The sequence below is a fragment of the Pelmatolapia mariae genome, linkage group LG8 (genome assembly GCF_036321145.2).
Source record: "Pelmatolapia mariae isolate MD_Pm_ZW linkage group LG8, Pm_UMD_F_2, whole genome shotgun sequence".
Taxonomy (NCBI): domain Eukaryota; kingdom Metazoa; phylum Chordata; class Actinopteri; order Cichliformes; family Cichlidae; genus Pelmatolapia; species Pelmatolapia mariae.
The window spans coordinates 29,247,755-29,271,568 of NC_086234.1; the positions used below are offsets into that span (position 1 = coordinate 29,247,755).

The 23,814-nt window shown below is 41.0% G+C and overlaps 1 pseudogene; it reads left to right on the plus strand.

Annotated features, from left to right (window-relative positions):
• The first annotated feature begins 15,630 nt into the window (after positions 1 to 15,630).
• Positions 15,631 to 19,105, plus strand: LOC134633010 (tonsoku-like protein; annotated as a pseudogene).
• Positions 19,106 to 23,814: the final 4,709 nt, after the last annotated feature.

The window sequence follows — 23,814 nt, forward strand, 5'->3', positions numbered from 1 at the left end:
TGTCCTCTTGCTCGTCTATTGGATGCTCACCTCTTCTTCACCTTTCCTCTTCCTTTCACCAAACTGCTGCACTCTTGTTCGCTGCTCTCGCCTCCTGTTCTGGTTATAATTAGAATGCAGTCAGCATGTGCCAAACAAACTCCCCCCAAATCTATCCTGTTTGATATGATGATGAGGTTTTTGACATCTTATTTATGCACTTATTTAATACACTGTATCGATCAATTAGTAAACAAATATCAGACTGTAGAAAAGCAAATAATAATGCACTGAGCAAGTTCATGCCATAAGAGCTAAATGGCCATCAAAGAAAATCCTGAATGCCTAATACAGGACAGGCCAACATTTAATGCAGCCACAGATCGACATCAGTCAGCTTTCTGCACTTTCCACCTGATCACATCTGTCTTCAAAGTCATGTCACTTCCTCTTTGGGTCATTTATGTTTACTTTTACATTTGCAGTGACAATAACTTTAGTGACATAGTGCACACATTATTTCCTATGGACTGCTGGGTTATCTTGGTTTATTTAAGTTAGTATTTTTAAAGGTGCAGTCAGTCATTTTTTAGGTTACTTGATAGAAAAAAGGATCTTGTACTCAAAAACATCCATAGAATAGTGGATAACAATGACACATTGTTAAACGTGTCATTGGTCACTGCTTAATTCCTCATTCTTTAAGCATTACTCATCCTTAGTATGTCATTTATAAATACAGATATACATTCTTAGTAAAAAAAAAAAAACCCACTTCTGAGCCTGATCTCCTTACTCCAAGGAGCTTTTCTGTTAATTGATTTTGTAACACCAAGACTTTAATATTTGAGACTGCTGTTAAGCAGGTCAAAAATGAAGTTTCATGCTCATCTGAGGCTACATATATACAAAACCCGATTTACTTCACGCCAGATCATTTCTCATATGTAGGAAAAGGTAAGTTCATTAGATGAAACTTAAAGGATCTTTGGCTCACGTCTTCATCTGGATGGTACAGCATAACCAGGTTAAGACATCTCTAAAAAATACATTTCTGAGTGTTTTTCAGTGTTTTTAATTTTTTAAATTCTATTTTCCATTGTTCACTGTGGCCTGGTAAGCATTTTATTAATATATATTTCGTTAAATATTTACAAGAAATCAGGCATTATACAGTGTGTAAACTTCAGTCCAGTGTGATTTGGATGCTCACCAGAAAATGTAGTGTAACACTGATGAAGCGCTAATGAATTAATACAGTCTAGGTGTTGAGTGAAATATTAGGTTATTATTAATCAGAAGATTTAGGAATGCTACTGGAGCTGATGGGCAGTAATTAATAAATACACACAACACAAAATGCTTTTGCAGGTACCATGTATTTAACCGAAACCAAAGAAAAATAACAAGAAAAGAAAAGGAAAACTTAAATAATCACTCTTGCTGCAGCTATTCAATTAATTGAAAAACCAAGTGGGGGTGCACAAAGACAACTAAGCAAATTCTTCTGGCTTATACCAAGCAATATAGATTCTCAAAAAAAGTTCCCCATAAATAACACATGTTAACATCAAAAACACTGATCCACACTGAAGTCCATGAGTTTTATCTGAATGTCCATGAGAGATGTCCAAACGCTATTGTCCACAAACTGGGGGAATGGTGTGTATGATTGTGGAAATTAGTGTATTCGGAAAATGGGGTACAGAGCGTCGTCTTTGATAGCTTCCTACCCGACCAGTGGAAGCTTCAATGCAGAATGATTCCTGCTCCTAGCCGTTCATTGGCTCGCCATCCTTTTCCATACCCAAAAAGGTTCACCTGGCCTGCATTAAATAAACAAGGCCAATAAGAAATCACAAGAATACAAAAATATCAGCCAGTTAAGCTAAATACATTAAGTTATTCTTGTTCCTGTGTACACAATTTATAAATAAATAAACAAACAGTATATTTAACCAAAAAGGATTTAACTAAAACATTTCAACTGCTATATACATACTATATAGCTTCACAACATTTTTTATTCAACAAATATCGGTCAAATCAAAATCAAATTGTTTGGACCGGCAGCAGCCAATTAGCGTCAGCTGGTAACAATACAAACAGTCAATTAAAAGTTCAAACTCACCAATTCCGTTCTGTTCAGTGCACGACAACACTATGGCTCTGGCTCACAGTAATCAGCGTCTAAGTCGCATAAGTTAATTGGTGTTAAAAAATGCATTAAAACGGGAAAAGCAAGTGTTTGCCAATACAAACCTGCAACAGCTCTGTCACCTGGCTTGCCTCCACGCATCTGACGGGAGGAAGCCGGTGTTGTGCCAAAAAGTGATTGTCTGCCAAAAACTGACTGCTTGTATTTAAACTGCTATAAATAACTTGTTGGTGTATAATATGTGAAACATATGTCAAATGTATCCCTCATTAATGATATCACGTCATCTTGAGCAACAAACAACATTTCTGTAACAAGGTAGAAGCCACAATCAGTTTTTGGCAGTGAGTTTTATGTATCCTTTATTTATGCAGTTAAAAAAATACTGTTGACTTTTAAAATGTCTCTTTTAAGAGTTATCTTGCCAAGAGGACAGCTGAAATTGCAACAAATGCAAAAATAGTTCTGTAAATATATTTTAAGTGGACAAAAGGGAGATGATTGCTTATAATGTAAGTACAATAACACAGTCACAAAGATACTTGAGAAACAGGTAATTTTAAAATTTTATATATAACCCCTTTGTAATACATGTTCACCAAAGTCTATGTAGCAACATATGTAACGATATTACACATAAAAAACACACGGAAACATTGGAAATCAGTTTTTGGCAGGCAATCACTTTTTGGCACAACACCGGGACAGGCTTACTATGACCTACATGCCATCCCAATGGCTGAGCAAAGTCATGTGGTTGGAGTCATGTATTTGTGATGTGTTCAATGGCAGGAAATAAGTGCAGGAAATTACTAAAATCTAGTAAAACAGATTTTACTCTGGGTTACACCAGACAGATATCAGATGGGTTTAGATACAGTTCAGATAAGTTGGGAAATTCAAATTGTTATTGCAGCAGAGTACACAAGGCAGGAACAAATGAACACGTGCAGCATACCTAACAGCAATAATGCTATGCAAAAATAGAAGAAATATAGACTATGCAGATACAATAAATACATATGTACTTATATATGTAAATCACTCTACATACACACACACACACACACACACACACATACACACACAAATACACACACATACATATAGAGACATACATATATGATGCAATTATACAGATTACTAGTAGGAGAAGAATGAAACATAGTGCAGTGTTTGGGTGTTAATGGTTGTGTGTATTTCCTTTGGGTTACTCCATCCGTAACTAACAAACAGCAAAAGAGCATTCCACTTCTGACCTGAGTGTGGATAAGGAGAGGTGGTGGCGGTGTGTCTGATCTTGAATCGTCATCATCTGTAACGGTGGGACTGTGTGACCGGTTGACTTCTTTTTTCCCCCCAATCTGGCCAATCCTGGTATGTGAGTCATTTTGACCTGGTGAGGCTTCCCCAAGCTGTTCTTTCTCTGAGAGAGACCTCTACTGGACAGGGAGGAAACTGCAGATCCTGAAAGAAAAAGGGCACAACAAGCTAGAAAAGTGGGAAAAGCAAGAAAAAGAAAAACCAAACAAACCCAGACTAATTACCTCTGCAGGCTGTGTACGAGTTCAAATGCTTGTTTTGAATTCCAGCTGCAGAAGATACAGCAGTTTCCTCTACTTTTGGCCCAGATGAGTGTGGTAAAAAGCAAACTTAGAAATCAGATGTCCTTGAAGAGCCTTAACTCCATCCTGTACATCTGATATGGACTGAAGCTGTCTGGTGAGGCTTGCTATGATCACCAGCTGCCTGATAATGTTGATGACCCACTCTTTCTGTGAGCCAGCACAGCCTGTGTGTGTGGAGGGATGTCTGAAAGAAACAAAACAAAATTAAAAAAAAAAAAAAAAACAATTAGCCTGAATTAGGACCAGTTGTCATCATTTTTTCACATAGCCACGTTTTTTTCTATGGTCTGTTTTTGGGCCATTGGTGTAGTTTGGTAACAACATTATGCTTAAAAATGTTCATCTTTTACTGTTACCTTTTGTGGATCACAAAGTTTGAAACTACTTAAAAACACACACAAACACAACAAAGTAACTCCACCCTGTGTGTATCCGGCCTTTAAGTTTGTCCCTAACCATCGGGAACCCTTATGTTAGCTCTTATCCAGTGGAAAAACGTTCCTGTTCATCACTGTGTTATTGTTATGCTAACATAGCTGTTTCGCTAGCGATCACATAGCACATCACTATATACCAGCTAGCCAAACTTCAGTAATCCTACAAACATCACTGCTGCTTACTTTCCTGTCTTCATGTATGTCAGAAGTGACAGCAGAGCTGTGCCTTTTAATTTGTTTCAGAAATCCCTCAGTCAGAACCTGGTATATTATATTTAGATGGAAACTAGCGAGCTAACTCTCTGCTAACTTCTAACTCCTTTACATTTCAGAAATTCTTTTTTCATGGATGCCTGGATGTTAAACTTCATTTTTACACCTGCTAGAGCAGCCACACTGATCATTTTATTACAGATGAAAGAATTTAGACAGTTTTTCAACTCTCAGTGAGCCTGCAGAGATCGTTTGACTTTGGGGACCTGCTGTAGTTTGGGTCCAGTGGAAAAAGCCAGGACTACAGTGATACTGGGAATTCCACAGTGTTCACTGTCTTCAGCAACCTTACAAGGGCCGGTTGAACGGCTAGGGTCTTATGATACATGTGCAGTGTTCCTACAAGCCATAAGGTTACCTTGAGTGAGGAAGATGATGATTGAAAGTCCATCTGAGTCCATAGGTTGAGGTGCAAGCACGTTTCTCCCGTTCCCCACAGAGGGCAGTGGCGCATAGGTGTGACGTCACTAAGACTACAGCGACAGCACAAGATTGTGAGCGTTACACCATGTATGCCGCTTGAAGTAGGCACACATTGCTAGGGATGTGGTTGGAAGGGCTGACTAGATAAGGCCTGGTGTCCAGCTAATGAAAAAAGGCGAAATTGGGGGTGCGGCTGTGCGCAGGTGTGCACTTTAAATATAGCACTTTTGCCCCCAAACAATAAAAGATAAATATATCAGAATTGCTGCCATTCGATTGGCCGCCCAAGTGGCTCGTGGGAAAGTGACAGGCCCTATGGCAGAGATCGAGGACAGAGGGCAGTGGTTCGAATCCCACGCGAACCACATGTTGGGGATCAGGCAAATTGGAGAAACAACAACAAAAAAAAAAAAAAAAAAAAAAAAAAAAAGATATCCCTGGCTCTGAAATTCACCTGCTACGCTTGCTTAGAAGCCTACAGGCGAGCCTATAGACGGGCTCTCTCTGCCTTTTTACCAACGTCTCAAAATACCTCAATATTGCTTCTTAGCGTTGCTACCGACCGCCAAACGCGCCAGGCATTGTCGCTTTCTCAATCTCTTCTTCACGTCTCAACAAACGCTCAATTTTGCCGTAATTAACACAAATTATACATCAAAACCTACGTATTTTTCTTGCCTTTCACAAAATGCCACCGTCATTATCGCAGGAGTTGCCGTTTTCTCGCAAATGGCAAATGGGGGTAGCAGTGAACTGTTGTTTTCTGTACAATAATTACACTGAAATAAAAACACAATATAATGTAAACCTGTTGTCAAAATACATTTTTGAATGAGCTTGATTACAGTCTCCTATTGAAAAAGCACAGAAGAGCTGTATAATACAATACATGTTTTTTTAAATTCAAAAGTTCATATTTACATTCAATTACTGGCAGCTTTTGTAGCCAGAATGTCCCGGAAAAAATGACGGTCCAACAAATGAGGTAATAATCAGAATAGGGCTGATTGGCATAACATTTACATTCCTTGACTTTTGCTAGAAACATTAATAAAACCCAATAGAAACAAAGATTAAATGAAACAGTTAATATTAAATAATCAAATGAATGAGTAAAAAGCCACTAACATAATTAATATTAACCTTAACACAACCAAAACCAAAAAGGCACATAATAAACAGTGAAATCAAATTGAAAACACTTGATACTTGCAGTGGTTGACAAAGTTTCTTATTAAGCAGACTTGATAGTTGAGAACTTTGAAGATGGAAAACAGTCTGTGATAGTGTCGGAGGAAGTGTAAGAGGTTTCAAACATTGTATGAAGCAAATATCCAGTGAAACAAAAAGTAAACACACAAAAAAATATAGAAGATAAATATATCAGAATTGCTGCCATTCGATTGGCCGCCCAAGTGGCTCGTGGGAAAGTGACAGGCCCTATGGCAGAGATTGAGGACAGGGGGCAGTGGTTCGAATCCCACGCGAACCACATGTTGGGGATCAGGCAAATTGGAGAAACAACAAAAAAAAAAAAAAAAAAAAAAAAGATATCCCTGGCTCTGAAATTCACCTGCTACGCTTGCTTAGAAGCCTACAGGCGAGCCTATAGACGGGCTCTCTCTGCCTTTTTACCAACGTCTCAAAATACCTCAATATTGCTTCTTAGCGTTGCTACCGACCGCCAAACGCGCCAGGCATTGTCGCTTTCTCAATCTCTTCTTCACGTCTCAACAAACGCTCAATTTTGCCGTAATTAACACAAATTATACATCAAAACCTACGTATTTTTCTTGCCTTTTCTCCTAGCATGCTACACACCTGTTACTCTAATACTCTGTATCTTTTGAATAATTCAGCGCTTCTTTGCTTTTGTTCTCAATTTTTAGACAGTAATGAGATCAGCTGCACACTCCACAGAAGTCCAGAGTTTCTTTTAATATCAAAAATATAATGTTGTCCTTTGGGTTTTTAACAGAGATCTTCACCACCAGCTCCCTCACAAGGAAATCTTCTGAACTCCACTGTAGGCACGGCCCAGAAGATGGATAAACCCAGCATTTCATGAACACACTGGAACCAATCTATCTTCATAACAGTGAGTTTTATCAACAGATCATATGCTCTTGTTACATAGTCTCATGATAACGATTATACCCAAATCAGTGGTGTAATATAACTGTAGCAGCTATGTGCTGTAGCCTATACCAACATGTACTGTGTGCTCTGGACTTTGTAGGTAGGTGAAGGCAGCATAGGTCACTACAAAAAGCTTTCATGGTCAACATTTGTGCGACTATAAAGCAAAAAAGTTTTTAAGGAATTCGTAGATAAAACTTTATGCATCTCTCGGGTGGGTTCAACCTAGCATGCATATTAATCTGCCTTACAATAAACACACTGACATTATTTGGAACTTGAATTGAATGGATTAAGCCTAGTGCTAGGCTTAAAGTTGTTTAAATGGAGGTCTTCACTGAATTATTCTTTTAATCTGGGACCAGAAATAATCCATATCTGGGAAACCCTTTGAGAACATCTTTGGTAAACATTATAAAAAACTTGCTGAACTGCATTTTCAGAATAATTTGAAACATGAATTGTTTATGTCCATGGTTACTTGCTAAATGCAAGGATGATAGTTGCCTCGGTCTCTCATAGTGTTCGATGTCTGTACTTTAACCCAGACAGATCTGTGTTAAACCACTGTGAGATATTGGTCATCTGTGTGCTTGTGCAAGTGTGTCTCAAACTGGGGAACCTGATCATAAATGCAAAAATGTTTCTCCATTGAGCTACAAGTGATCAAAGAAAACATGATCTGAGTGCTTCAAAGTGTTGCTTCTTGGATATAAATGAGACAGACACCAGTCATTTGGAAATTTTGCAGTTAGGCGGAGTCTTTTAATTGCTGTGGGCAAATAATAAGCCAAGGGGCAAATAATATACGAAGAGAGGGGAAAGATTTTTTTTATTTCATGACTCTTTGGCATTATGAGGAAACAGTAGCAGTGGCTGACATAAGTCTGTGACGCTGACATATCGCTGTAATTTCCGCAGCCCCTTGTGTCATGGCTGTAGCCAGCAGTGTAATGCAGATGCACACGATTCAACAGCAACAAGTGTAGTAAGCTGTGTGTGTTTTCTAAAGCTGCTTTGTTCTCCACCTGGTGAACCTCACATTTCCACTCTTTAGAAGTTTTTAGCAGTTCTGAGTCAAACAAACAAAAATAGTTGGGTTTTTTTTTTTACTGCAGTTTTTATTTTCTCTGACACATTCAGAAGCTCCAGGAAATTAGGATTTACTCAAATTGAACACATATGGATGAGAGTGCTGCTTTGTAATTGCACCGAGGAAATCCATGAGCTGTCAGATACTGTAGTTCTTAGGATTTATCTTTTAAAGGTTTTTATTCATTATCAGGAAAAGAATAAAACATAACAAAGCAGACAAACAAGAGAAAACCCCCAGAGGAAATCACCTAAGTAATTAAATTATATACCTGTGCAAATACACATATGGGGGGAAAGGAAAAAAAACCCAAAAGAATACAGAAGGAAACAAACAAACAATAAAGAAACAAAAAAAGAAGGAAAAAAAGAAAATAAATATCTTTTCATTCATTTACCCACAGATTTAGAAAAAAAAGAAACTACAAGAGTGAACTGTTTTCCTTTATGCTCACTTCCTATTTACCTGAGGACATCTTAAAAGCACCCCCCCCCCCCCCCCCCCCCCCCAACAGTTGGGACAGATCATTTGGCAAATAAAAAAGCAAAAGGGACCAAACATTGAGAGACAGATCCTCATTTCCTCCTAAAACAGCAGCAGTTCTTTCATGAGGAATAACTTTAAATAATTCCCTGTACCACAAAGTCACAGAGGGAGGTTTATCCTTAACCCAGTTAATGAGAATACATTTCCTAGCTAACAGCAATAGTTTATCACATAGTTTGCGCTGGGAGTAATTTAATGTTAATTCTTTTGAGGGTAGGTCGAGAAGAAAATATCCGGGGTCCCTTTGGAGCCGATGGAGCCGATTCTTAAAAATATTACTTAGTTCTTGAGATATGGAACTCCAAAATCTTTTGATTAATTTGCATTCCCAAAAGTAATGAAAAAAAGTGCCAGTTTCTTTTTGACATTTACTACACAAGGGGGAAATATGAGGTGTGATCTTATGCAAAACATTAGGAGCTATGTATGGGCGGTGTAGGATTTTGTATTGGGTTTCTCGCAAGCGGTTGCAAGTAAAAGTGGATCTACCTGTGTTAATGGCTCCTTTCCACTCCTCCTAGGTATATTGAATATTAAGATCTCTCTCCCATTTATGAATAGCGCTCAGTGTGTTGCTATGGAGAGTATATAGAAGAGAATAAAAGGCAGAAATAAAATGAGTTCTGTCTTTTCGCTTAATAAGAAATGTCTCCATATCATCATACAAAACTATTTCTGAAGACTGTGGAATTTTGGAATGAACAAAATGACGAACCTGGAGAAAGCCAAAAAACTGGTCTCTAGGAATATTAAAATTTGACTGCAATTGCTCAAAGTTCATCAGTGTGTTGGTTTGAAACAAGTCGCCAATTACCCTTAATCCATTTTTGTGCCACTTATCGAACATACTACGAGAGATTCCTGGAACAGATTCTTTGTTTCTCAGTTTGTAATTTTATTTTTTTTTCACAGACAACTAAGCTCCAAAGGGAAGAAAGTAAATGGTAAATGGACTGATTCTTATATAGCGCTTTTCTACTCTCCCGGAGTACTCAAAGCGCTGCATACAACATGCCTCATTCACCCATTCACACCCACTCAAACAAGCACTTCTAAACGCAAGTGCAAACTATAACTACATTCACACACATTCATACTCCGATGAATGCATCGGAGGGCAATTTGGGGTTAGTATCTTGCCCAAGGACACTTGACATGCAGACTGGGGAAGCCTAGGATCGAACCACCAACCTTCCGATCAGTAGCTGATCTGCTCTACCACCTGAGCCACAGCCACCCCAAAGTGAAATAGACCAAGAGTCTAGGTGAGAGTGAGAATTTAGATAAGCATGTCGCCACTCCCATAGAAAACAGCTATGACATGCCCAATTATAAAAAATTAAATTAGGTAACCCTAAGCCTCCCCTATCTGTAGGCGGTTGTAAAATTCTAATCCCTAATCTAGGTTTCTTGCCACGCCAGATAAATTTTGAAAAGACTTTTTCTATATCACAAGAAACTTTCTGGGTTATCCATAGAGCTACCTCTATGATTGCAAATAAATCAGGAAAGGACTTCAAACTTACTGAGACTAAGGCCTCTGTTACAAATCTGTCTCATACAAAAACATGTTGTACAGGTAGAGTACGGTAAGAGTTCATAGTAATTCATAAGCCGGCTCTACCTGAACCCCTTCAATATTTAAAAGTTTGTGTTTTTTAAATTGCAGTCAGAGTGTGGCTGCTAAAGATGAAAACACATACAGAATGTAAACTGAGCTTGGAGACCTTTGTTAGTAACAAATGAGGCCAAAAAAAGAAAACCCAAAACACACAAACACGATATTCATTAATAATTAGAAAGCATCTAAACATTCTGGTGGTGGATTTTTACAGTCTTCCGCTCGCTGTCATCTTCATAATCACCGTGATCGATACGTGGCTCGGCGAGGTCCTGAGGTAGGCGGGCTGTCTCGGGTGATGTTACCTTCACAGGCAGGAACAGCGTCTGGCACGAATTGGGGAAACATCCCAGTGCACTGGTGTAGTTTCCTTTCCAGCTGTTTGACATTTGACACTTCAACATTAAAGGGAACAAGAAGAAGCAGAGTTAGGTCAGGTGACCACATGGACTGCGTTATAGTTCGTGTAGTTAGGTAACTATACTTACCAAACGCAGAAGCACACAGACGAACAAGGATCAGATGCTGAATGTTGCAGTTGCTCATGTGTGGTGGTCCCTGGATGCTGCTCTGTTCTTGTCTCTGTCCTTTCTTGAAGTTGGCAGGTTGGACAGTCCAGTAGTGATATCCTGCCCATCTGAGGAACAGTTTGAAAACACACATGCAATGCTTTGTTTGTCTTACAGTCAAAGTTGGATGTTGATTTTTGTCCTTTAAAAATGTTCCTGTATTTAAAAGTACTCTAATGGCTCTCTCTAAGAGTGTCTCCTTTGAAAGCAGAGACGAGTTTATCCTCTGATCCACATCACTTTACCCGGATGTTTTCTTTCAAGCTGGATGATGACTCCTCTCTCCCTCACTCCAGTTCCAGCTTCGCAGACCAGTTGCCCTCTGAGGTCACAGTGATCATCGGAGACAGGAGACGGGAAATTCAGATCGGTTTCTTCCATCTTTTTTCTCCATGTTTTAAAAAAACACTCCTAAAATACCCAAGCAAATAAATATTATTAAAGATTTACACACTTTCTGTGGGTAGGATTTCATTTTTCAACACTTTGAAGCACTCAGATCATGTTTTCTTTGATCACTTGTAGCTCAATGGAGAAACATTTTTGCATTTATGATCAGGTTCCCCAGTTTGAGACACACTTGCACAAGCACACAGATGACCAATATCTCACAGTGGTTTAACACAGATCTGTCTGGGTTAAAGTACAGACATCGAACACTATGAGAGACCGAGGCAACTATCATCCTTGCATTTAGCAAGTAACCATGGACATAAACAATTCATGTTTCAAATTATTCTGAAAATGCAGTTCAGCAAGTTTTTTATAATGTTTACCAAAGATGTTCTCAAAGGGTTTCCCAGATATGGATTATTTCTGGTCCCAGATTAAAAGAATAATTCAGTGAAGACCTCCATTTAAACAACTTTAAGCCTAGCACTAGGCTTAATCCATTCAATTCAAGTTCCAAATAATGTCAGTGTGTTTATTGTAAGGCAGATTAATATGCATGCTAGGTTGAACCCACCCGAGAGATGCATAAAGTTTTATCTACGAATTCCTTAAAAACTTTTTTGCTTTATAGTCGCACAAATGTTGACCATGAAAGCTTTTTGTAGTGACCTATGCTGCCTTCACCTACCTACAAAGTCCAGAGCACACAGTACATGTTGGTATAGGCTACAGCACATAGCTGCTACAGTTATATTACACCACTGATTTGGGTATAATCGCTATCATGAGACTATGTAACAAGAGCATATGATCTGTTGATAAAACTCACTGTTATGAAGATAGATTGGTTCCAGTGTGTTCATGAAATGCTGGGTTTATCCATCTTCTGGGCCGTGCCTACAGTGGAGTTCAGAAGATTTCCTTGTGAGGGAGCTGGTGGTGAAGATCTCTGTTAAAAACCCAAAGGACAACATTATATTTTTGATATTAAAAGAAACTCTGGACTTCTGTGGAGTGTGCAGCTGATCTCATTACTGTCTAAAAATTGAGAACAAAAGCAAAGAAGCGCTGAATTATTCAAAAGATACAGAGTATTAGAGTAACAGGTGTGTAGCATGCTAGCAGAAAAGGCAAGAAAAATACGTAGGTTTTGATGTATAATTTGTGTTAATTACGGCAAAATTGAGCGTTTGTTGAGACGTGAAGAAGAGATTGAGAAAGCGACAATGCCTGGCGCGTTTGGCGGTCGGTAGCAACGCTAAGAAGCAATATTGAGGTATTTTGAGACGTTGGTAAAAAGGCAGAGAGAGCCCGTCTATAGGCTCGCCTGTAGGCTTCTAAGCAAGCGTAGCAGGTGAATTTCAGAGCCAGGGATATCTTTTTTTTTTTTTTTTTTTTTTTTTTTTGTTGTTGTTTCTCCAATTTGCCTGATCCCCAACATGTGGTTCGCGTGGGATTCGAACCACTGCCCCCTGTCCTCAATCTCTGCCATAGGGCCTGTCACTTTCCCACGAGCCACTTGGGCGGCCAATCGAATGGCAGCAATTCTGATATATTTATCTTCTATATTTTTTTGTGTGTTTACTTTTTGTTTCACTGGATATTTGCTTCATACAATGTTTGAAACCTCTTACACTTCCTCCGACACTATCACAGACTGTTTTCCATCTTCAAAGTTCTCAACTATCAAGTCTGCTTAATAAGAAACTTTGTCAACCACTGCAAGTATCAAGTGTTTTCAATTTGATTTCACTGTTTATTATGTGCCTTTTTGGTTTTGGTTGTGTTAAGGTTAATATTAATTATGTTAGTGGCTTTTTACTCATTCATTTGATTATTTAATATTAACTGTTTCATTTAATCTTTGTTTCTATTGGGTTTTATTAATGTTTCTAGCAAAAGTCAAGGAATGTAAATGTTATGCCAATCAGCCCTATTCTGATTATTACCTCATTTGTTGGACCGTCATTTTTTCCGGGACATTCTGGCTACAAAAGCTGCCAGTAATTGAATGTAAATATGAACTTTTGAATTTAAAAAAACATGTATTGTATTATACAGCTCTTCTGTGCTTTTTCAATAGGAGACTGTAATCAAGCTCATTCAAAAATGTATTTTGACAACAGGTTTACATTATATTGTGTTTTTATTTCAGTGTAATTATTGTACAGAAAACAACAGTTCACTGCTACCCCCATTTGCCATTTGCGAGAAAACGGCAACTCCTGCGATAATGACGGTGGCATTTTGTGAAAGGCAAGAAAAATACGTAGGTTTTGATGTATAATTTGTGTTAATTACGGCAAAATTGAGCGTTTGTTGAGACGTGAAGAAGAGATTGAGAAAGCGACAATGCCTGGCGTGTTTGGCGGTCGGTAGCAACGCTAAGAAGCAATATTGAGGTATTTTGAGACGTTGGTAAAAAGGCAGAGAGAGCCCGTCTATAGGCTCGCCTGTAGGCTTCTAAGCAAGCGTAGCAGGTGAATTTCAGAGCCAGGGATATCTTTTTTTTTTTTTTTTTTTTTTTGTTGTTGTTTCTCCAATTTGCCTGATCCCCAACATGTGGTTCGCGTGGGATTCGAACCACTGCCCTCTGTCCTCGATCTCTGCCATAGGGCCTGTCACTTTCCCACGAGCCACTTGGGCGGCCAATCGAATGGCAGCAATTCTGATATATTTATCTTTTATTGTTTGGGGGCAAAAGTGCTATATTTAAAGTGCACACCTGCGCACAGCCGCACCCCCAATTTCGCCTTTTTTCATTAGCTGGACACCAGGCCTTATCTAGTCAGCCCTTCCAACCACATCCCTAGCAATGTGTGCCTACTTCAAGCGGCATACATGGTGTAACGCTCACAATCTTGTGCTGTCGCTGTAGTCTTAGTGACGTCACACCTATGCGCCACTGCCCTCTGTGGGGAACGGGAGAAACGTGCTTGCACCTCAACCTATGGACTCAGACGGACTTTCAATCATCATCTTCCTCACTCAAGGTAACCTTATGGCTTGTAGGAACACTGCACATGTATCATAAGACCCTAGCCGTTCAACCGGCCCTTGTAAGGTTGCTGAAGACAGTGAACACTGTGGAATTCCCAGTATCACTGTAGTCCTGGCTTTTTCCACTGGACCCAAACTACAGCAGGTCCCCAAAGTCAAACGATCTCTGCAGGCTCACTGAGAGTTGAAAAACTGTCTAAATTCTTTCATCTGTAATAAAATGATCAGTGTGGCTGCTCTAGCAGGTGTAAAAATGAAGTTTAACATCCAGGCATCCATGAAAAAAGAATTTCTGAAATGTAAAGGAGTTAGAAGTTAGCAGAGAGTTAGCTCGCTAGTTTCCATCTAAATATAATATACCAGGTTCTGACTGAGGGATTTCTGAAACAAATTAAAAGGCACAGCTCTGCTGTCACTTCCGATATACATGAAGACAGGAAAGTAAGCAGCAGTCATGTTTGTAGGGTTACTGAAGTTTGGCTAGCTGGTATATAGTGATGTGCTATGTGATCGCTAGCGAAACAGCTATGTTAGCATAACAATAACACAGTGATGAACAGGAACGTTTTTCCACTGGATAAGAGCTAACATAAGGGTTCCCGATGGTTAGGGACAAACTTAAAGGCCGGATACACACAGGGTGGAGTTACTTTGTTGTGTTTGTGTGTGTTTTTAAGTAGTTTCAAACTTTGTGATCCACAAAAGGTAACAGTAAAAGATGAACATTTTTAAGCATAATGTTGTTACCAAACTACATCAATGGCCCAAAAACAGACCATAGAAAAAAACGTGGCTATGTGAAAAAATGATGACAACTGGTCCTAATTCAGGCTAATTGTTTTTTTGTTTTTTTTTAATTTTGTTTTGTTTCTTTCAGACATCCCTCCACACACACAGGCTGTGCTGGCTCACAGAAAGAGTGGGTCATCAACATTATCAGGCAGCTGGTGATCATAGCAAGCCTCACCAGACAGCTTCAGTCCATATCAGATGTACAGGATGGAGTTAAGGCTCTTCAAGGACATCTGATTTCTAAGTTTGCTTTTTACCACACTCATCTGGGCCAAAAGTAGAGGAAACTGCTGTATCTTCTGCAGCTGGAATTCAAAACAAGCATTTGAACTCGGACACAGCCTGCAGAGGTAATTAGTCTGGGTTTGTTTGGTTTTTCTTTTTCTTGCTTTTCCCACTTTTCTAGCTTGTTGTGCCCCTTTTCTTTCAGGATCTGCAGTTTCCTCCCTGTCCAGTAGAGGTCTCTCTCAGAGAAAGAACAGCTTGGGGAAGCCTCACCAGGTCAAAATGACTCACATACCAGGATTGGCCAGATTGGGGGGGAAAAAAAGAAGTCACACAGTCCCACCGTTACAGATGATGACGATTCGAGATCAGACACACCGCCACCACCTCTCCTTATCCACACTCAGGTCAGAAGTGGAATGCTCTTTTGCTGTTTGTTAGTTACGGATGGAGTAACCCAAAGGAAATACACACAACACAGTGAATGTGAATAAGTCACTCCAAGTGTGAAAAGGTGATAGTCAGAGTGAGACTACACATGAATTATTCAAGGAAACGCAGACTCAGTGAGAGAGTAACCATAATTCAGTGTCACTGGGGGATATAACTTGAAGATGATGTGTCTTCATTTATGATTCATTTTGAAGAGTGATGAATGTGGAAGTAAATGAGACTTTCTGATCCCTCCACAGACTCTGCTTTGTCTTTCTACTGAGAGTTGACAACAAATCCACAAAGGTCAGTGAATAGTTTTAAGTTTGGGGTTTATTTTCACGTACTACTCAATCTGATTGGCATAGTGTTTTGTTTTGGGTATTTTTGGGCATCAGTTTTTATTTCTGTTTTATCACCTCCCAGTGCTCTGCATCCCAGTGAGGCCAACTCCTGCACTGTGTCGTGGCTGTGTGAGCAGGCAGCTCAGCGTTACTACCAGAAATGTGGCCTCCTGCCTCGTCTCTGTCTGCAGAAAGAAGGCGCCCTGCTCTCCCCGCAGGACCAGCTGCTGGCCGTCCTGCAGACAAATGAAGAGGTGAGGTCACACTGAGGAGAGCCAGAAGTGACCAAACTTGGACCACAGACAATTTAAGAGATGCTGAAGACTACCATGATTGGTTTATGAAGTCTGATCTCGAGTCTTTAAGACAAATGTTGTCACCGTTGCTATCTTGGGTTTAAAAAAAAAGAAAAGAAACAGTGACAAGAGGACGGCTCTGACTATGAAACAGCTTGCATGTCAGCCAGTGAGCATACTCCTTTTCTTAGGCACAGTATGACCAAATTCATATAATAGACTTCCTCATAGACACAGAGGTCTTTTTGAAATCACTGATAGAAGGAATGGAGGTTCTAGGTCCTTCCACAATGACTTCATTTTTCTTACCCAGATGAGGCGTGCAGGTTTCAGACTGTATGATTCTGGTAAGAAGGTGAAGGGCTGACTATGTTAACAAGCTGCCTGAGAAACTACAATCTGAGAAACTATAAAGATTAGAACCATTTCTGTACCAGACTGGATGCTGACTGGCTTTTGGAGCCAGCTTCCAGGGGGACATTGAAGGAATCACAGTTTTTGGGATTGAATCCTTGGCGACACTTTCCAGCACCAGTGCAGGATAACTGATGGGTTTGTGTTGCAGGTTCTGGCTGAAGTTTGCTCGTGGGATCTCCCTCCTCTCCCTGAGCGATACAAGAAGGCCTGTCAAAGTCTGGCAGTGGGTGAGCAACACAGAACAAACGCACTATAAAACGCACACATGTGCATTTTTGTATTCTTTTATGAAGTACCGTCTCTTTCTGCCTGTAGATGAGAACAAGCGTGTCTCCCGGCTATGTGAGGTTCAGGACCGGGGTTCCTCCGTGTCAGTGTGTGGCCTGGGTTTGGCCGCCTCTTCCCTCGGCCCGCTCCTCCGTGCCCTAAAACTTCAGGCCAGCCTCACCGAGCTGCGAATTTCTGGCAACCGTATGTCTGACGACCTTCTCCCTGAGTCTGCAGCTGCTGGACATTTCCGCCAACTGCATTACAGGGGACGGGCTGGAGAAGGCTGTTAATGCTTTAAAGGGACAGAGTGCACCTGCATTCCCGGTAAGGGCCTCAGCTCGCCAATATTGGCAGCTCCAGGTTGACCTTCTAGCCTGTATTTGAACTACCTGTGGTCTTAATAAGGCCCTTAGATCATAATAACAAGCTAACCTGATTGGTATCAATGATATCTGTCAAAGAGAATTGGCTCTCGTGATCATTTGCTTTTTCTGCTTGTTTCCACTCAAAGTGCCTGGAGGAGCTGGACCTCAGTATGAACCCACTGGGGGACGGCGTGTCTGAGTCTCTGTCCTGTCTGCTGTCCTGCTGCCCCGTGCTAGCCAAGCTGTCTCTGCAGGCCTGCGGCCTCACTGCTCGTTTCCTTCAGCAGCGTCGACTGCTGCTAGCCGGCGCGCTCACAGGTGACTCTCTAACAAGCAGCTGACTGAAGCCTTAAGCTTGACTGAACTCCCACCCATAAGCAAAACTGCAACTACACTGACTTATATCTTCTGAACTTTCAGATACAGACCATTTGAAAGCAGTGTGCCTGTCCCACAATCCCCTGGGCTCCAGGGGCTGGTTTGAGCTGGTTTTAAAGACTCTGCCCCTCCACTGCCTCACACACGTGGACCTGTCGGCTGTCTGCAGAGGGCCTGCTGATTACCCGGCACTGGAACACCTCGCCAAAGTCCTGTCACAGGTGTGCACGCAAAAAGCATGCAATGTCATTTATTGTCTAAAGATATAACTGTGCAATCAGGTTAAGACTTTTGTCTTTTTGCAGGACGAGTGCTCTCTGACCCACCTGAGCCTGGCTGCAAATGGGCTGACAGACAGCAGTGTAGCTACCTTGGCGAGGTTTGTGTGTGAGGGCGTCATTTCTACGGCTCAGTTATTACTTATGCTGTTAGGGCTTTGCCTTTGTTTAAATTGTCACTCTTTACTGGCATGTTGGACTTTTTATTATTATTTCACAGGTGCCTCTCGTCGTGTCCCACGCTGGTGAGTCTGAATCTGTCAGGAAATCCGTCTGTTACATCAGCGGGACTTCACAACATCCTGGCGTCTGTCAGAGAGGCCCGTCGACCACTGACACTTCTAAACCTCGAAGGTGTGCATATGTCTGAACTTGGAGATACTCCATGGACTTCCTTTTTGTTCCCCTAAAGCTATTCTTAGATTCACCGTTTCACACTAATTCACAATTTGGATTTCTTTGATGTTTTTATCACCTGTGCAAAGTTGTACTTGGCAACAGTTTGTTTCTTGCTATGAGTCTGTTTCCTTTTGACACATTTCTAAGTTTGAACATTTAGTATGTATGCACAGAGGTGTTCCCTGATGAGTACACACACAGACATTACAATATAGAAGTGTGGTTTAAAGATTAAAAAAAAAAAAACTGATTAGTTGTGAATTAATTTTCCATTTTATGGAGCAGAAAACATTGCTGGATGCTAGCTAATAGGCTACATTTGGATGTCAAATATTTATAGGGGGGAAAATGGAAATTATGGATATGAAATAAAATGTCTCTTTGTTGCTTAACCTGCAGGTCGTCAGGTCTCTGGCCCCTGGGAGAGTGAAGACCTGGACAGTTTGTCAGAGCTGGTCCAGGATATCCGTCTTTGCTCTCAGGCCCTCAACAAGCTGGACCGACAGACCTTGAAGCAGAGCTGGGACAGGACTCAGTCACACGGACACTTTCTCGACCGAAACTCCAAGTGCCTCCTCTCCGCCACCTCCACTTGAGGGTGGCAGGTGTGACGATGTTGACAGAACTTTGCTTCTGATGTCTACTCTTTATCACTGACGGTGGATTTTCAGCAAGTGGTCATTTCTATAAACATTTTGTTTAATGAGGCTACACCAAAAACAAACAAGATCAAACCAAAATAAAGTGACATGGTGTCCGCCAACAATCTGTTGATAGCTTGTGTTTTATGCATGTTTGTCTGCCTTATTTATACATGTAAAGCTCTGTATCTGTATAAAGAGTTTGTGTTAGTGTGTGAGAGGTTTTGTGTCACAATGGTCCTGTTTTGTAGGATTTCGTTTAAAAAACAAACACAATTAAAGTAACCGATGATGCTACACGTTGACATCGTTCTTTCACTGTAAGAATCAGCAGGCTATGGTGAATAATCACAGCGACTTTCAGGTCTCTGAAGAAATCTATCTAGGAGCTATGACAGTGTAAAGACACCCTGCAAATTTAAATGTGCAGCGACATTTGAATGAGGTGCGTACCAGTAGAGGGAGCCAACGCACCACGAATGGTGCACAGCCACAGATGAGCTTTGTGGAATTTATATGTGACATGCAGGAGTGTCCGCAAAGAAATGTGGATAAGTTGTAAATCAAAAGCTAAAGAGCTCATTCTTGCACTGTTTTGATCAGAATGTTCAAGTGTTGATAATTTGTAATTAAAAAGTGAATAGCGAAAGATATTAGATACTGCCACTGGCTAGATTTCAACCCGGGTCTCCCGCTCCCAAAGCCCGTTCTCTACTCCGCGGCCTGCCCTATAATATATTTCAAGAGTTTAGCACAACTAAATGGCTGAGAGGTGAAAACTGCCGTTTCTTCGTGTTACAAAATGTTCTGTAACTCCAAAAGTACAGCGGCTGTCGACATCATTCTTTCACTGTAACAATCGGCAGGCTTTAATATAAAAAAACCAAAACAATCAAGGCGATTTTCAGGTCTGTAAAGAAAAATAGGTCTAGGAGATATGACAAGTTGAAAAGTCCTCCCATTACAGAATTTCAGCTGTCACTTTTCACTCGAGTCTCCATAGACTTTGAATGTGAACTTTTCTGACTTTGTGTTGCTTGGAGGCCATTTGCGAGAAAACGGCAACTTCTACGATAATGACGGTAGCATTTTGTGAAAGGCAAGAAAAATACGTAGGTTTTGATGTATAATTTGTGTTAATTACGGCAAAAGTGAGCGTTTGTTGAGACGTGAAGAAGAGATTGAGAAAGCGACAATGCCTGGCTTGCTTGGCGGTCGGTAGCAACGCTAAGAAGCAATATTGAGGTATTTTGAGACGTTGGTAAAAAGGCAGAGAGAGCCCGTCTATAGGCTTCTAAGCAAGCGTAGCAGGTGAATTTCAGAGCCAGGGATATCTTTTTTTTTTTTTTTTTTTGTTGTTTCTCCAATTTGCCTGATCCCCAACATGTGGTTCGCGTGGGATTCGAACCACTGCCCTCTGTCCTCAATCTCTGCCATAGGGCCTGTCACTTTCCCACGAGCCACTTGGGCGGCCAATCGAATGGCAGCAATTCTGATATATTTATCTTCTACTTTCTTTTGGTGGACGCTACTTTTTCTTTCGCTGATTGTGCCACCTCTGTGTCACATTGTATATTTGCTTCATACAATCTTTACATGGCCATTTCTTTTGAAAATCCACACTTTGCTTTATTATGCTTTCTATTTGCTTTCAACCCAAAAACAAAACAAGCCTCATCTACACCCACCATCTCGGATGGCGGATTGACAGAACGAAAAACACTGGAGAAGAAGGAGGAGAGAGGACGGATGGCAGCGGCGTCTGCTGGCAAACTTGGTTGGAGCACTGCCAAAAATTCAAACCTGGTTGGCAGTCCACCCGTGGTGGCGGTTGAGCACGACTGTTCCGTGAGTGGGTCAGCTGTGGGCAGCTGGGAAGACTATGTTGATTTTGACAAAGAGGAGGAAATGCCTCTGGAGCAAGTGCAAGGTGAGCAGAGGAGGGAAAAGCGTAAAAGAGGTGGGAGCATGATTCTTTAGAAGCTAGAGAGGGAACGAGAATATTTGTTGTTCTGAGATTCAATGAAAGAACACAAGTCCTTATTAAAAAATTGAGTCCGTTTGTGTTGACAGCTGAACTTAACAGTAAAGTGGGAGATATAGCTTCTGCTAAAGTACTCTCAGATGGTAATCTTCTTGTGCAATGTGTGAATGAAGAGCAGCTCAAAAAGGCTTTGAACTTAAAACAATTGGGGAAGTTTAAAGTAGAAAATGCTGGGCAAGTGGGTGCACAGACGGGGGGTGGATGCAAGGGGGTAATTTCTGGGGTGCCCATTAGTGTGAAAATGGATGATCTGAAAAGCAAAATCAAAGGAGGAAATGTGATTTCTGTGGTCAGAATGAAAGCAACAAAAGAAGGACTTAAGGTAGACAGTGAGAGTGTCCTGATACACTTTGAAGAAGCAAATCTGCCAAGGAAAGTGTTTTTGGGTTTCATTAGTTATCCAGTACGAGCCTATGTTCCAAAACCTCTGAGGTGCTTTAACTGTCAAAGCACCTAGCGAAAAACTGTAAGGAAAAGAGGAGATGTGCTCGGTGTGGTGGAGATCACGAATATGGGAAATGTGGAGATGGAGTTCAACCAAAGTGTTGTAGTTGTGGTGGGAGTCACAGTGTTGCGTATGCTGGATGTGAGAGGATGAAACAAGAAAATCATATTCAAAAAGTGAGGGTGGAGAAGAAGATCTCCTATGCTGAAGCAGTGAGGGTGATGAGAGTGAGTGAACAGGTCAACGTTAACCCAGGACAGGGTGCATCTCAGGATCAAGGAGTTACCCGGCTCAACACGAATACTATGGTTATTGATAAGATGGCATTGGTTACATTCATTGCAGGAGTGATAAACACCACAGCTGATGTGAGATCTAAGCAGGAGAAAATTCGGCTCATTGTTAAGGCGGCGATTAACCACTTGGGGTTAGTAGGACTGACATGGGAAGAAGTGAGGGACAACCTCAATTATCAGTCAAGTCAGGAAACATGATGTTCTTTTATGTAATCATGGTACTTATTCTTCAATGGAATGCAAGGAGTCTGTTGGTCAATGGCCAGGAGTTGAAGCATTTCATCAAACTCCTTGATGTTAAACCGGATGTCATTTGTGTAGAAATCATTTGTGGCTTAAATCTTCTTTGGATTTTGTGTTGTATGGGTACAAGATAATAAGAAATGACAGGGACCGTGGTGGAGGGGGAGGGTGTGCAACGTTTGTCAAACAAGACGTTCCATATAGACTCCTGGGTAAAGGCAATGATTTGGAGTATATTGCTATTGAGGTTTGGGACAGGAATGAACCAAATGTTATTGTGAATTTCTACAATCCTTGTGCCAGATTGGAGCTGCCGCGTCTTCGTTCGATTGAAGGAAGTGACTGTCGTAGAGTTATTTGGTGTGGGGATTTTAATGCCCATAGCAGAGTGTGGGGAGGCACACGCACGGATAAAAATGGTAAGGTAATTGAGGAATTGATGGATACATGCAATCTGGTGTGCCTGAATGATGGTAGGGGGACCCGATGTAATGTTGTTAATGGAACAGAGTCAGTTTTGGATTTAACTCTAGTCTCAACTGTCCTTGCAGGAATAAGTCAGTGGACCATCAGAACAGACACTACCATAGGCAGTGACCACTACCCTGTTTTCTGTGATGTTGGAGGGCAGATACGGGTGTCTCTAAGAGAGGTGCATCAGAAGTGGAGTTTTCATAGGGCTGACTGGACAAAATTCCAAAAACTATGTGAGGACACAATTGGCAAGGTTGATGAGTCTGGTAGCGTTGAACAAATGAATAATCAGTTTATTGAAGTGCTTATGGTAGCCGCCAAGGCCTCAATCCCGACCAGTAAAGGCATGGAGAGTAGGACTTTGGTGCCATGGTGGACAGAGGAATGTCGAATTGCTGTGAAGGAAAGGAACAAGGCATTTAAATTTCTCCAAAGAACCCTTAACACACAAGCTCTGATTGCATACAAAAAAGCAGTGGCAGTGGTCAGGAGAACAGTGAGACAAGCTAAGCGGAGCAGTTGGAGGTTGTTCTGTTCTAAAATAGGAAGAACCACTCCAGTGGGGGAGGTCTGGGGCATGGTCAGAAGAATGGGAGGTGACCGGCGGGAATGGGATTACCCAGTTCTATCTTCGGGCCAACAGAACTTTGTAACAGCTCAGGAAAAAGTGGAGGTTATGGTGAAAACTTTTGCTAAGATTCATAGCTCTGATAACATCTCAGTGTTGGGAAAGGACAGAATGTGCCAAACTAAAACACGATATTCGGAGGATGTTATTGTGCCATTAAGAAAACCCGGGAAGGATCCATCTAAACCAGATAGCTACAGACCAATCGCTCTTACATCAAATGTGTGCAAGTTAATGGAACGTATGATAATGGCAAGACTGTCCTTTGAACTGGAAAGAAAAGGGGCTTTAGCCAATTACCAAAGTGGTTTCAGGACAGCTCGGAACACAACTGATGCTATTATTAGACTTGAGAATGTTGTTAGGAAAGCGCAGGCCAATAAAGAATCTGTTTTGGCAGTGTTTTTTGACATAGAAAAGGCATATGATATGTTGTGGAGGGATGGGCTTTTAATCAAGTTGCATAAGTTGGGTATTGGTGGCAGGACATTTAATTGGATCCAAGACTTTTTATCTGGTAGGAAGATCCAAGTGCGAATTGGGTCTACAATTTCTAGTCAGTGCACGGTTGAGAATGGGACGCCACAG